The sequence below is a fragment of the Piliocolobus tephrosceles genome, chromosome 9 (assembly GCF_002776525.5).
Source record: "Piliocolobus tephrosceles isolate RC106 chromosome 9, ASM277652v3, whole genome shotgun sequence".
Classification (NCBI taxonomy): domain Eukaryota; kingdom Metazoa; phylum Chordata; class Mammalia; order Primates; family Cercopithecidae; genus Piliocolobus; species Piliocolobus tephrosceles.
Genome location: NC_045442.1, coordinates 116,770,186 through 116,783,469, shown reverse-complemented (window position 1 = coordinate 116,783,469; position 13,284 = coordinate 116,770,186). Strand labels below are relative to the sequence as shown.

The window sequence follows — 13,284 nt, the reverse complement described above, 5'->3', positions numbered from 1 at the left end:
GCTGTAGTCCGGTGCCCCTTGCGTGACACAAGTCCTCACTCCTGGAATCCAGGCCAGCTCAGGACACCACATCCCACCACAACTGGCTTCCCGGGGCTACTGGCCATAAAGTTTACCTTCAGCAAGGACACTGGGACAGAACCATACGTTTTCCCGATCCACCTCAATTCCAAACGACAAAGCGTCTGAACCCCTCAGCCAAATTCCAGACAGAACTGAACAGTCCACCTCATCTGCTCAGCTAAGCCCCTACCGGCAGGCTCTGAACTGATGGGCACTGGGCAAATCCCCATGCAGCTCCATGGCCCGCTGTACCCACCCACCCTGACATTTCCACTGTCAGATACCCAACCCCCACCTTCACTGGCAATGCCATCATTCTTTCTGAGCTACCTTAATTCACCAAGCACTGCTTTCCCTTCCCAGTTCTTAACTGTATTTAAACAATTTTTGTGTAATTTTGTGTAATTTTTATGTATATGTGTTTTTTAGCGACAGGCTCTCACTCTGTCGCCCAGGCTGGAGTGTACTGGCATGATCACAGCTCACTGCAGCTTCGAACTCCTGGGCTCAAGTGATCTTCCTGCCTAAGCCTCCAGAATAGCTGGGACTACAGGCATGTACCACCACTCCCAGCTAATTTTTAAAAATTTGTTGTAGAGATGGGGGTCACTATGTTGCCCAGCCTAGTCTCAAACTCCTGGTCACAAGCAATCCGTCTGCCTCAGTCTCCCGAGTAGCTTCCACCACAGGAGCGCGCTGCTACACCCAGCTAATTTTTTTTTTTTTTTTGAGACAGAGTCTCTGTCGCTCAGGCTGGAGTGCAGTGGCGCAATCTCGGCTCACTGCAAGCTCTGCCTCCCGGATTCACGCCATTCTCCTGCCTCAGCCTCCGGAGTAGCTGGGACTACAGGCGCCCGCCACCACGCCCGGCTCATTTTTTTGTATTTTTAGTAGAGACGGGGTTTCACCATGTTAGCCAGGATGGTCTCGATCTCCTGACCTCGTGATCCACATGCCTCGGATTACAGGCGTGACTAGCTAATTTTTTGTAGAGATGAAGGTCACTATGTTGCCCAGGCTGGCCTCAAACTCCTGGCCTCAAGGAGTCTTCCTGCTTCAGCCTCCCAAAGCACTGGGATTACAGGCACGAGCCACTGTACCCAGCCCAGTCTTTAAATATCTTCCTCACCTACCTTGTAGTCTTGTTAACAGTAGTAAACCCAGTGCCCGGAGCATGATGGGCACTAAATGTCTGGTGAATGGAGAGTAAATGACAAGCAAAGCCTCCCTCATCAACCTTAAAATAGCCCCTTGTCCATGAACCAAGACTAAATGGCAATCTAAACCAGCTTGCCAAATAATCTTATTTCCTTCACTGATGGGGTCCTGGAATCAGTGACACGAGATAGGTAAGACTGTCCATTCCTCTTCAGCAAGTTTCCTAAGTACTTAGGGTGAGGGAAAGCTCAGATGGATCAGGCCCAGCCCTTCTTGAACTAGAAAGGAAAAGGAGAGAAAAATGGTTTGCTTCAAGAAGGAAAAGCAAAAATAGGCCATGATTAGACAAGGGAACTATACAAGGAAATGCAGCAAGGTCTCATGAGGTCATCCCAAGGCCACACTTGACCCCATGATGCACACAGAGGGCATCCCACTCCACGGCAGCTTTCCCACCCCCAAGTGTGCCCAACGCACAGTGGCACCCATAGCCACCTTCTCTAGGCTGAAAGAAGAGAAATGACTCCCAGAGATAGCTGGGGACTTCTACAAATGCCCAAAATCTAGATCTCACCCAAACTCCCAACTCCCAACTCATTTCCTCAAAACGCTTGCACACAGAATTCTGGAGGGAAGGGGCAGAAAGTAAGTTAGGAATAACATTAAACTATATTCCTCATCTACAGTGTTTCCTCTTTCCGTCAGGAGATAAGTCTTCTACCCCTCCACCATTCCCAAAGAAAATCAGTAAAATTCTTTTCCACCTTTACTTGTGACATTTTAAACAATTAAGAGTCAAAGGAAAGACTGAATGAATGAATGAATGACAGCGTCCATCCTCCCACATCAGGAACAAGATTTCACATGTCAATTTCTCAGACCCATAAACCAAGTCCATTTTTAACCATCCAAGGAAGGGGATCTCTAGTCCCCTGGGGTAGGGGATTGTGACATTTCCTATTGGAGCTTCGTTTGACTTTTGCAGACAGAAAGGCATCACGACTCCTGAAGGAATGCCCATCATTAGAGCAGACTACATGCATGACTCATTCACTCACAGGCCACTACTACACCGCAACCGCTCAGCGTGCGTGCAGATTAAAGCGCCCCAAGTGTTAGGAACCACAACAAAAATGCACCTGAGTGTACATAGCCACGACTTCCTTCTTGTAAATTCTTCTAACTTCAAAATGTATTGCATCATCCTAATGACCAACCTACTTCTAAATGGTTGTCTCAAAGACTTCTTTTTATTTTGCATATTAGAGAATTCAAAAGTCCAAAAATGTTACAAGAGGAAAATAAAAGTACGTAATGACAAAAGCGTCCAGTGGCCAAATCTGTGGCTAAAGAACGATTTTTTTTTTAAAGAACATACACACTCAACACAACTCACAACTCTCAGGAAAACCCTTATTTTACTTTCTCAGCGCAAGGTCTTTAAGAAACCAGCATGCACCCAGTTGTACAATCACTCCTATTCCTTGTTCCACAAACAAGAATTCCTTTCCATCACATATTTCTCACAAATCTCAGAACACAATGTTACTTTTTAAATATTTTTAAAGCTGAAAGATTTCATTTAAAGACAAAAGTCAATCCCAAATGACTCCTGAATTCAAAAATATAGTCCATAAAACTTTGTCAGCCCATTCTTCCAAATAAAGTGGAAATCTACATTGTTTTTCCTGTATCTTTCTTCTCCCTTCCGTACAGGTGGTTATTTGCAAACCTATAAGAAAATATATTTCAAAACAACTTGTCTGAATTAATCTTGGATGTAAGTGGCATACCAATATTGTAGAATTATCATGATTAAATATATTTCAGGCTGATGTGGCTGGTCAGTAATGCTCTCATTTACCACCCCACCGTCTCGCCCTCCCTCTCTCCTTCCCTCTCTATCACACTCACACACACACACACTGTTTGGCTGCCAAGTTATAAATTAAGCAAAGATGCCTTCATCCTTAGGGTGTGTTTGGGTGGTGAGCACGAGTGGTTTTCTTCTATATTTTTTCAATTTTTTAATTAATATATAAAATTTTCTAATGAAAAGTTTAACCCAGAAACCAGCGGCGCTAAGAAATCTTCTCTGGACAGGTAGCCCAGACACCATTTCAACTTAAAGCCACTTGGATAGAATTTCCAAAGTGATGTTAGGAAAATGTGGCTGGAGGAGAAAATCGATGTACTTGATAGCAACGAATCTCAAGTTTAAGAATGTTAAGTCGAATAGGCCTCATTCCGTTTTTCTTTATGTCCCCTCAAAATCGCTCCCATCCTATCAAGTAACTTTGCTCCGCTGTCACTGCCTGAAATCTTTGGGAGGGAGGAAGGAAGGAGGCTTGGTACCTTGCAGCAGAGAATCAAATCTGCAGTTCACCCTCTCAACCTAATTCCTCTTGCAGATTTCACAAGTGGTGAACACCACCCCCTACCTAACACTAACACTTGGCCATACGCATCAGTGCCACCTCCAAGGGACCTAAAGATGCCTGGGGGAAATTATGGAACCCAAATTGTATTAGGACTCCTTGTGTCTGTCACACCACCCCATATGCTGGGTTCACGGGAACAGCGGAGAAAGAGAAGAGGCAAAAGAGGAAAAGTTACTTGCAGACTGCAGTCAGTGTCACGGCCACCTTCGGCGCGGGGCAAACCTCCCCGGCTCCGGCTTTGTCTGCGGGGCGGGGGCTGGCGTCAGGGCGCGACCCGGTTCACGCCGGGCGCCGCGGGGCGAGAGACGCCGAGGGCAGGAACCCCGCGCCGGGTAGGGCTCCCCGGCGGCAATGCCGAGGAGGCAACAATGAGCCCGGTGGCCGCTGGGCCCCTTCCCCGCAGCGGTCCCCGCCTCCACGGCGCCCCTCGCCCGGCCCCGCCGCGTGCCGGCCCTGAGCCTCGGCACCTCCCGGGCGCCGCACGGGGTGACCCGCGGTCCCCGCAAGCCCCCCGCCCTCCGGCGCTCGGGGACCCCCCACCCGCCCGGCCGCCCGCCGAGAGGGTCCCCGGGGCCGGGGTCGGGCCGGGCCGCCGCCCGCCTCCCCGCGCCCCTCGTCTTTGTGTGCAAAGTAAGTGCGGGAGGCGAACCTACCTCGGCGCGCACAAAGACGCCCGGCTCCCTCCCGGCTCGCTCCGGGCACCCACGGCGGCGCCCAGCGGCCCGACTGCTCCGCGGCGGCCCGAGGCGGCGCGAGGGCGGCTCCGGCGGCAGCGGCCCGACCCGCAAGCCAGTCCGGCTCAGGGCGGCTGTCGCTCCCCGCGGCCCCGCGCGTCCGAATTAAGCGGCGGGGCGGGGCGGGGCGGGCAAGGCCACACCCCCGATACGCCCCGCCCCCCGGCAGCCCCGCCCCCGCCTTCCTTCCACCGCCCGCGCGCGTCGGGCGGAGATCCAGGAAGGCCGGGCATCCGCACCCGGAGGGGCGCCAGCAGGGGCTCCAGCGCTCGGCCTCGGGGACTCGGTGGGAGCGAGGGCTGGAGGGGAAGCGCGGCGGCCCCGGACGACCGGGAAAGTAGGAAGGCGGCCGCGTAGGTCACAGCCGAAAGCGCCAGGGCACTCACTTTCCTGTTTTCTCACTCCCTGGTTCCGTCGCTCTCTCCCTCTGCGTCTCTCTCTCTGTCACATTCTCTCTTCTTTTTCTCTCTCTCTCCCTTAATCTCTTTCTCTCTCGTTGTCTTTCTTTCTTTCTCTCATTCTCTTTCTCCCATTCTTTGTCTCTCCCCGTCTCATTCTTTCATTCTCTCTCTCTCTCCCTCTGTCCCCACCCCCCGTCTCTCTCTCTTATTCTCTCACACACAGGTACCCAAGAGCATCTGGCTCCTGGGTGTTCGGGCTCCGTCTCCCCGGCAAGCCTGCGATGCTTAGAGGCCGTCCCCACAGAAATCCTGCCAGTTCCTCTTGGAAGAAAACGCAGATGGAATCAGGGAGGAAAAGGAGACATTCGTTGTAATTGTACAAATTTACCATCAAGCCAGGACCCAAAACCCAGTGACCTGGGGATTCACCCATTTTCCTCCCCTCCTGTCATCAAAGGGTAATTGGAAATTTAAATATGCAAGAAAGAAAGGATTTATTCTGCCTCTTATCTGCTCTCTGATCTCCTTTTCTTCAGCTCTTTTACAAGTGCTTCTCTGACCAACCCTAAGGCTCTGAGATTACCATCTACTTGAATCACACAGCAGGTACAAAATCAGGGAGTGAAACAGTATCTGTCTCAGCGTAGCAAAAAGACAACAGGTTCGTGGATTTTAGATCAAAAGCTTTTTCATTGTCTTGGCAACAGATGACTAAGGGCTTATTTATGGGGAAATTTTTCTGACTAAGACAGTTTGGGTCATAGTCATACAGAAAAGTCACATCAGTTATGGATTGTGGTAAACAAATTCCTTATTCCAAAGATACGTATCACACACCATGCTCTAAACCATAGCCTGCCAACCGTGTAAGGGTCTGGCCATCCGTGGTGCCCTGGAACCACTGAGGGCTAGAATCACTGCCAGAGAACTTAAAGAAACTCCTCCCCAGCTCAGGAAGTTCAATTCCATGAACTTTATACATGGTGGTTCCTATGATTCTTCCTTCTCTCCCGTCCTTGAGTTGTGTTTCTGTTCTTGACAATGGCTCCACCGGTCACCAGACTAAAACCTAGGATCCAGCCTAAACTGTCTCCCTCCCTCCCCACATTGGCATCAACTCCAAGGCCTGTGCAACGTGTGCAATTCCTGGCTGTCTCCCTCCCCGTCCGCTGGCACTGCCACTGTTGCCTTTGGGCTCAGTCACAATATGGTGGCAGGGGCTTCCTAACTGGCCCCAGCCTCTGATCTAACACATGGTTTTCCTCTCAACTTTCTGGGGTGCGAGTGAACTTTCCAGGTGCAAGATGCTCAGTTTCCTCCTCTGCTTGAAACCCACTTTAGTGGGTGCCTGCTTCCTGCTACATGATCAAGTCCGAGCTCCCCAGCAAACATCCAAGACTCCCCTCAGCCAGAGTGCTGTATTTGCTAAGTGGCCCTGCTCTGTGATGAAGACTGGATGAAATAATGAATATATGGCCTTGTCATGCTCTTCCACGGGCTTCCCCTCTGCCTAGCAGAACTTCACCCATCCCCAAGAGCTCCTCTCCTCTCTGAGAATCAGCCTTCTCTGGAAAACCTTTCCTGACCTGCTCAGGCTAGATGGATCTTTTCTGACCCTTCCATACCTGGCACGGTATTGCCATTATTGCACTGTATTGTAAATATGTACCTCTGTGAGCCCAGAGTTTGTGCTTGACATATATACATATCTTTATATCCACTTGCCTAATGTAATATCTGGCATATGGGAAGTGTTATGAACTAAACTGTGTACCACGTACCCCTATAATTCATATGTTGAAGCAGTGACCCCCAGTGTGACTGTATTTGGAGACAGGACCTATAGGGAGGTAATTAAGGTTAAACAGGGTCATAAGGGTGTGACCCTAAGCTCATAGGTCTCGTGGCCTTATATAAGGAGGAAGAGACACCAGATCCCTCCTTCCTTCTCTCCTCCTCTCTCCCTCCCTCCTTCCCCCCGTCCCTTTCCCCACTCTCTCTTTCTCTGCACAAACACAGAGAAGAGGCCACATGAACACACAATGAGAAGGCCGCCAACTACAAGCCAGAAAGAGAGACTTCACCAGAAACCAGCCCTGCTGCCATCTCGATCTTAGACTTCCAGCCTTCAGAACTGTGGGAAAATGAAATGTCTTGTTTAAGCCACTCAGTCTGGGGTATTCTGTTATGGCAGCCCCATCAGATGAATAGGAGAAGCTTGCATTGGATTCGAGATTTTAACCAAAGATTCATTGGATTCGAGATTCTAAACCCCAACCCAGCAGTGAGCCTGACTTCTCCATACAAAGTAGCCTGGATGAACATCTGTGATGCAAGGCCAGGCAGAGTGTCTGAATGTGATAAGTGACCACGGTCTTTTCCCTGCCCCATGAGAGAAACAGAAACAAAGGCTCGTTCCATACTCCAGGGTATAAATGCCTACAGGCTCAAAGTCACCATGCTACCTTTTGTACCAGGTACCATAATTTCTTTTAAACCAGAAACAAATAAGAGCAAATATTTACTTTGAATTTATTAATTCAAATAAAAGACAGGAGGCCAGTATCAATATGTGAAAACCGCTCTTTTGGGCTGAATATCTCACATCCCTAGGGAATCTTAGGGAGGTTTTAATACAGGTAAGATCAAGTATCCAATTTGGTTTGGGGCCCCTGGAGCTACTGTGGGTGGATCCCAGGAAATAAAAGCTTAAAGGTTATGAGCTATGGTGATATTTCTATTTGTATCCATACCATCCACCACAGTGTCTGCAACATATCACTCTGTGTGTGATAGATGTTTGTTGAATGCATAAGCCTGGTACTTCCCAGGGTTATACCAGGCAACACCGGACCCTCAGCCCGAGTCTGATATACTGTAGATTTCACATTCTGAATGTAGACAGGACTCTGGAAAAAGTAAAGGGAACTAGTGGCCTAAATAGCCTGCTGGGTTGTGTTTAAGATTTGGTTATGGGGCTGACACAGTTTATCAGGTGGCTTAGATGGTCTTTACTGATTTGCTTTCAATACAAATACTGATTTCCCTCACAATACAAAGGGAACACTCCGCTGAATGGTTTCTGAGTCATTTAACCCATCACTGGTGATAGATTCTCTGATCTTGCATTACTGGAAAACATACATAATAATTTCAATTTCAGAGCAGCAACCTACAGGGTCACCATACACTCTGCTATGACCTCATCCTTTAGCTTGGACATCTGGGGACCTTGTAAATTCATCCCAAAGGAAAATTGAAGAAAGCAGAAATGAATATTTGGGGACATAAAATGATACAAAGCAAATCAATTTGGAATAAGACGTGTTGCTTTTTTATCTTCTACTTGGGTCATTTTCCTCATGCATAATCTTAAAATTGTTACTTTACACCCAAACCACCATGCTGAAGAGCTCCAAAGAGATGAGAAAAACTTAACAATGCCCTAGAGGAGGGAAATGTGTTTTGACATGTATACTCTTTTGTATCTTAAATTTTGCACTGTGTATGTGGACATTTGAATCGTAATCCATTCAAAAAGAAAGAAAATCTTAATTTTAAAATCCTATTTTTAAGCCACGCTCTCTCATTCTGTGTCAATTATCTATGACTGTATAACACATCACCTCAAAACTTCAGTGGCTTAAAATAAGAGCACATGATTTGCTCACAATACTGTGGGTTGGCAGTTTGGACAAGGCTCAGCTGGGATATCTTATTTCTGCCCCATGTGGCATTAGCTTGGCTCTGTCATGCGTTTGCAGTCAACTGGGAGGTTAGCCAGGGACTGGCTTGCCCTGAGTGGCCTCAAAGTCCAGAAGTTGATGGCAGCTGTCAGCTCTGGCATCTCAAATCCCCTTGTATGGCCTCTCAGCAGGCTAGATAGGACTTCCTCACACAGCAGCCCGGTCCAGGAGGGAGAAAGAGGAAGTGGTAAGGCCCCTGGAGCTTTAGCGTTATAGGTCTAGAAGAATGATAGAATTCTGCTACATTCTACCATTAAAAATGTCACAATGTCAGCCCAAATTGGAGGTTTGGGGAAACAGAACCCCTTAATGGTAGAAGCAGTAGTCATGTTGCAACAGGGCTTGAGTGTGGTACTAGGAGAGGAGGAATTCTTGTGGCCATCCTTGCAGATAATCTTCCTCTAAATCAGACATGAGGAACTACAGAATGGAGGGCAAAGTAACAGGTGCTAACAATAGTCTCAAGGGAAATCTTTCCGATGATAAGACAAAAACACTTTGCCATTCAACACAAAACCCACAAGGACAGATTCAGTACATTTGTATTGGCCTCATGGCCTCAATTGATAGGTCAAAGAAAACAGTTAATTTCTGCTTATTTGTTTTTGGTTTAAATAAGAAAAAGATGGGGGAAAGAAAGAAGAACAAAGGCTTTGGGACTGTAATGCAACTAAGGTGGATTGGGTTCTAAATCAGTGTTTTAGATATCTATTGCTGCATAACATCTTACCATAGACTTAGTGGCTTATAACACCCATATATTGACTCATCCTTTTTTCAGTCCAGAAATGCCATGACTGAGGTCTATGCTGAAGGCCTTCCAAAGCCAAAATCAAGATCTTGGCAGGGCTCATAGGTCATATTGTCTGGAGCTCAAGGTCCTCTTCTAAGGTCATTCAGATTGCTGACAGAATTCAGTTCTTTGTGGCTATAGGACTGAGGACCCAGTTTCTTTGCTGGCTGTCAGCTGAGAGCTACTCTCAGCTGCTAAAGGCTAAAGGCTGCCCAGAAACCTCATCATGTGGCCTTCCCCATCTTCCGGTGAGCAGTGTCTTGACAAATCCTTCTATGTTTCCAATCTCTGACTCGACCATCTTGGGTTCTAGACTCAGATGTAAAGTAGTCATGTGATTAGGTCGGGCACACCCAGATCATCTTCCTATCTGGACAGGCAACTGACTCGAGACCTTCCTTACATCTGCAAAATCCCTTCACGGCAATACCTAGATTATGACTGAATAACTGGAGAAGATGTGTGTATACCAGAGGCCAGGAATTGTGGAGGCTGTCTTAGAATTCTATGATAGATGGAAGGATAGGCAAACACATGCTCTTTAATATAAACATAGAATGTGAGGGCAGGCAGAAGGTGGAAGCCTTGGAGAGGTATCACATGCAGAGCTCAGCCGTAAACCAGGAACCAGGCCTAAGAAGGAATTCTTATTGAGTAATAACCGAGCTCCCACATGATTCAATGGTTACCAAGTCTTCATTGAACCCTGATGACCTGAATACTGAAGAAAATCGGGAAAGGAAAACAAAGTTAAGAATATGGCACCTAGGCCGGGCGTGGTGGCTCACACCTGTAATCCCAGCACTTTAGGAGGCCGAGGCGGGCGGATCACGAGGTCAGGAAATCGAGACCATCCTGGCTAACACGGTGAAACCCCGTCTCTACTAAAAATACAAAAAATTAGCCGGGCGTGGTGACGAGCGCTGGTAGTCCCAGCTACTCCGGAGGCTGAGGCAGGAGAATGGCGTGAACCCGGGAGGCAGAGCTTGCAGTGAACCAAGGTCACGCCACTGCAGTCCAACCTGGGCGACAGAGCAAGACTCCATCCCCCCCTCAAAAAAAAAAAAAAAAGAATATGGCATCCTAATGTTATCATTTAAATAGCATAATCACGTAAATATAACAGAATTTCCTTTATTTTGCTTAACTAGTTTGCACAATTGTTGTATGACATTAATGTAATGTTCCATAACCCAGGAAGATAATGCTTTTCAATAAAGAGACTTAGAGAACTCATTTGTGGAAAATTTTTCTGAAAAGCTGTGTGGTTTGCCAAGCAAATATAGCGCATGCGTACCTTTATAAGTTAATAGTACTTAGGAAGGATCAAAATGATATGCCCAAATCTGAAAGAATATGCTAGAAACCAGATGATAAGCTGTTTCATTAAAAGAGCCTCTGTATATGAGCATTTGTGAGCACAGGAATGGAATGACTTCATTAAATATGCTAATAGCACCAACAGTAAAGATAAGTATTGTCCCCTGCAGTAGTTAGCCACTACAAAAGCACTTTGCAAGCTCCAAAACAGAGCGGTATTTCATGATGTAACTGAGTACTTTGCCAATTCTAGAGAGTTTACAAATTCGGGAGAGTTTTATTTTCCAAACGCTTAACGTATGTATTGCCTAAAATACTAAATTTCGTTTTTAAAGACCACTTGCTTTTCGTTGTTCACAATTTTAAAATCAAAGGTACCCTATGAAATGGTGGTTCTAACTTGTAACTGGACATCACGAAGAATCAAGAGAAACAGCTGTTACTCACATAAACGACTCCTGAACGATGCAAAGATCTGCATTTTACGTTTTTTTTTTTCTTTCCATGAATCCAAAACCAGAAAAAAGGATTTCCTGAGAGTCTTCCTGTGTATTAAAACTAAGATCTTTAAATAGCAAAGAGACAGGGAACAAAATCCTCAAGTGCTCATCCTGTCAAAAATATTAAGATATATTCATGATAGATACTAATGAGTAAACAAGCCATCTCTGCAATTAAGCAATATGAAGATAATTTCTGTAAATTTCCTGATTCAAATAACTAACATATAATACAAATGGCCAAATTTCTGTGAACATTCTACAATTTACTCCAACTTCTTTTTCTTCTTTCTGATATTCACTCTAGATACACACATTTCCATTAGCAGAAAGTATCCCTTGGAATGCTTATATTATTAACAACTAGTTGAATGCCAGTTATATATATATATTCACCTAACTTCTATTAATTGCAATAAAATCAGTTTATGGAAGAATGGAAGAAAGGCTAGGCTAGGACTAAAGAGATATGCCTGGTGACCTTGGATAAGAAACTTATCCAAAGCTTCAGCCTCCTCTGGTCTTAACAGTAAATGAATTCATAGCTATTTCTGTAGTCCAGAAATGGCATGGCTGCATTCTCTGCGGAAGGCCTCCGAAAATCAAAATCGAGATCTTGGCAGGAATCATAGTTCATCTCGTCTGGAGCTCAAGGTCCTCTTCTAAGCTCATTCATTTATAAATATATATAAAAATATATATGTATATATTTTTCCTTGCTAGTTATTAGCTGGGAGTCACCACTCTCAGCTACTAAATACATACATTTATATATTTATATTCTCATACATATAAAACATTTTTATGTCCTTATATATGTGTATGTGTATGCATGTGTGTGTATGTATATGAGTATAAATATATATACATGTTTTATATGTAAGTCCTTATTTCTATAAAAAGTTCCAGCTTTAGTTGGGTTGCTGTCCAGGTTTGGCTGGAAGAGAGGGCTGTGTGATCCACTCCAACCTTAGAAGTAAAGTTCAAACTGCAGCTAATGTTGAATCGTGCCAGAGAAGGTTTGCTTATTAACTCTGCTTAGAGAAGTGTGTGACCCACACATTTGAACTGCTAATGATTACTGGACTTTTAAAACTGCTGTTCAAGTAATAACATTCTTCTATTTGTTCCACCAAATTTAAACTAAAATTCTAACTGATGTTAGTGTTTGCTGGATAACGTTAATTTAATAAAAATTTGAACTTCATAAGGAAAAAGAGACAATGAATGCATGATGGAAGGACAGAATCCTTCTTGGGCAGCTGAGGGCAGTTTCTGGAGAGGTTTTGCAAGTCTCCTTGTTCCTCTCTCAGTTGCCATCAGCACTCAAAACAACCTGCCCTGTCCTTCCTTACTTACCCTATCCAAGATTCTAGCTTGTTCTGGTGGCCTCCTTTTTCTAAGTCCACAGCTGACACACATTGCCGGAAACTGTACTTTGACATGCACCTGCTTTTCTCAGCTCATTTCTCTCTGCAACAATTGCTTCAGCCATTTGCTATCATTTGTATCATTTCATACACAAATAATTACAAGGACAAAAGAAAGAAATACAAAGATATGACAGAACTGTCCTTGTCTTTGACAGACCAAAAAAAATAACAGACCTTTGTCCAAAATGATAAGTGACAGACAGGCTGAGAGACAAAGACACACAGAGAAAGAACAAGTAAAAAAAGATTGGGAATAAAAATGGAGACATAATTGTAGATACCCCAAAACTAAAAACAGCATACAAAAACACCATGACCAACTTTGTCTGGAAATGTGGATGAAATAAAAATTCCTAGAAAAATACAAGTGACTCAGGATGAAATAGGAAAACTTTCTTTTCTAAATTTTATTTATTTATTTGAGACAGAGTCTCACTCTGTCACTCAGGCTAGAGTGCAGTGGTGCAATCTCAGTTCAGTGCAACCTCCACCTCCCAGGTTCAAGCAATTCTCCTGCCTCAGCCCCCGAGTAGCTAGGATTACAAGCGTGCACCACCATGGCCGGCTAATTTTTGTATGTTTAGGAGAGACGGGGTTTCACCCTGTTGGCCAGGCTGGTCTCAAACTCCTGACCTCAAGTGATCTGCCTGCCTGGGCCTCCCAAAGTGCTGGGATTACATGTGTGAGCCACCGCA

General features: G+C 45.5%; 1 protein-coding gene across 4 annotated transcripts in view; it reads right to left on the bottom strand.

Annotated features, from left to right (window-relative positions):
* Positions 1 to 13,284, bottom strand: part of FAM107B (family with sequence similarity 107 member B) — a 257,812-nt gene that overhangs the window by 80,983 nt on the left and 163,545 nt on the right. For 3 of the 4 annotated variants that reach the window (XM_023223111.2, XM_026454817.2, XM_023223110.1), the window contains exon 1: positions 4,316 to 4,500. The exons of the other annotated variant lie outside the window; for it this stretch is intronic. The gene's annotated coding sequence lies outside the window, so the exon portion shown is untranslated. Of the gene's footprint in view, positions 1 to 4,315; positions 4,501 to 13,284 lie in introns of those variants that run through there. 4 annotated transcript variants of the gene reach the window in all.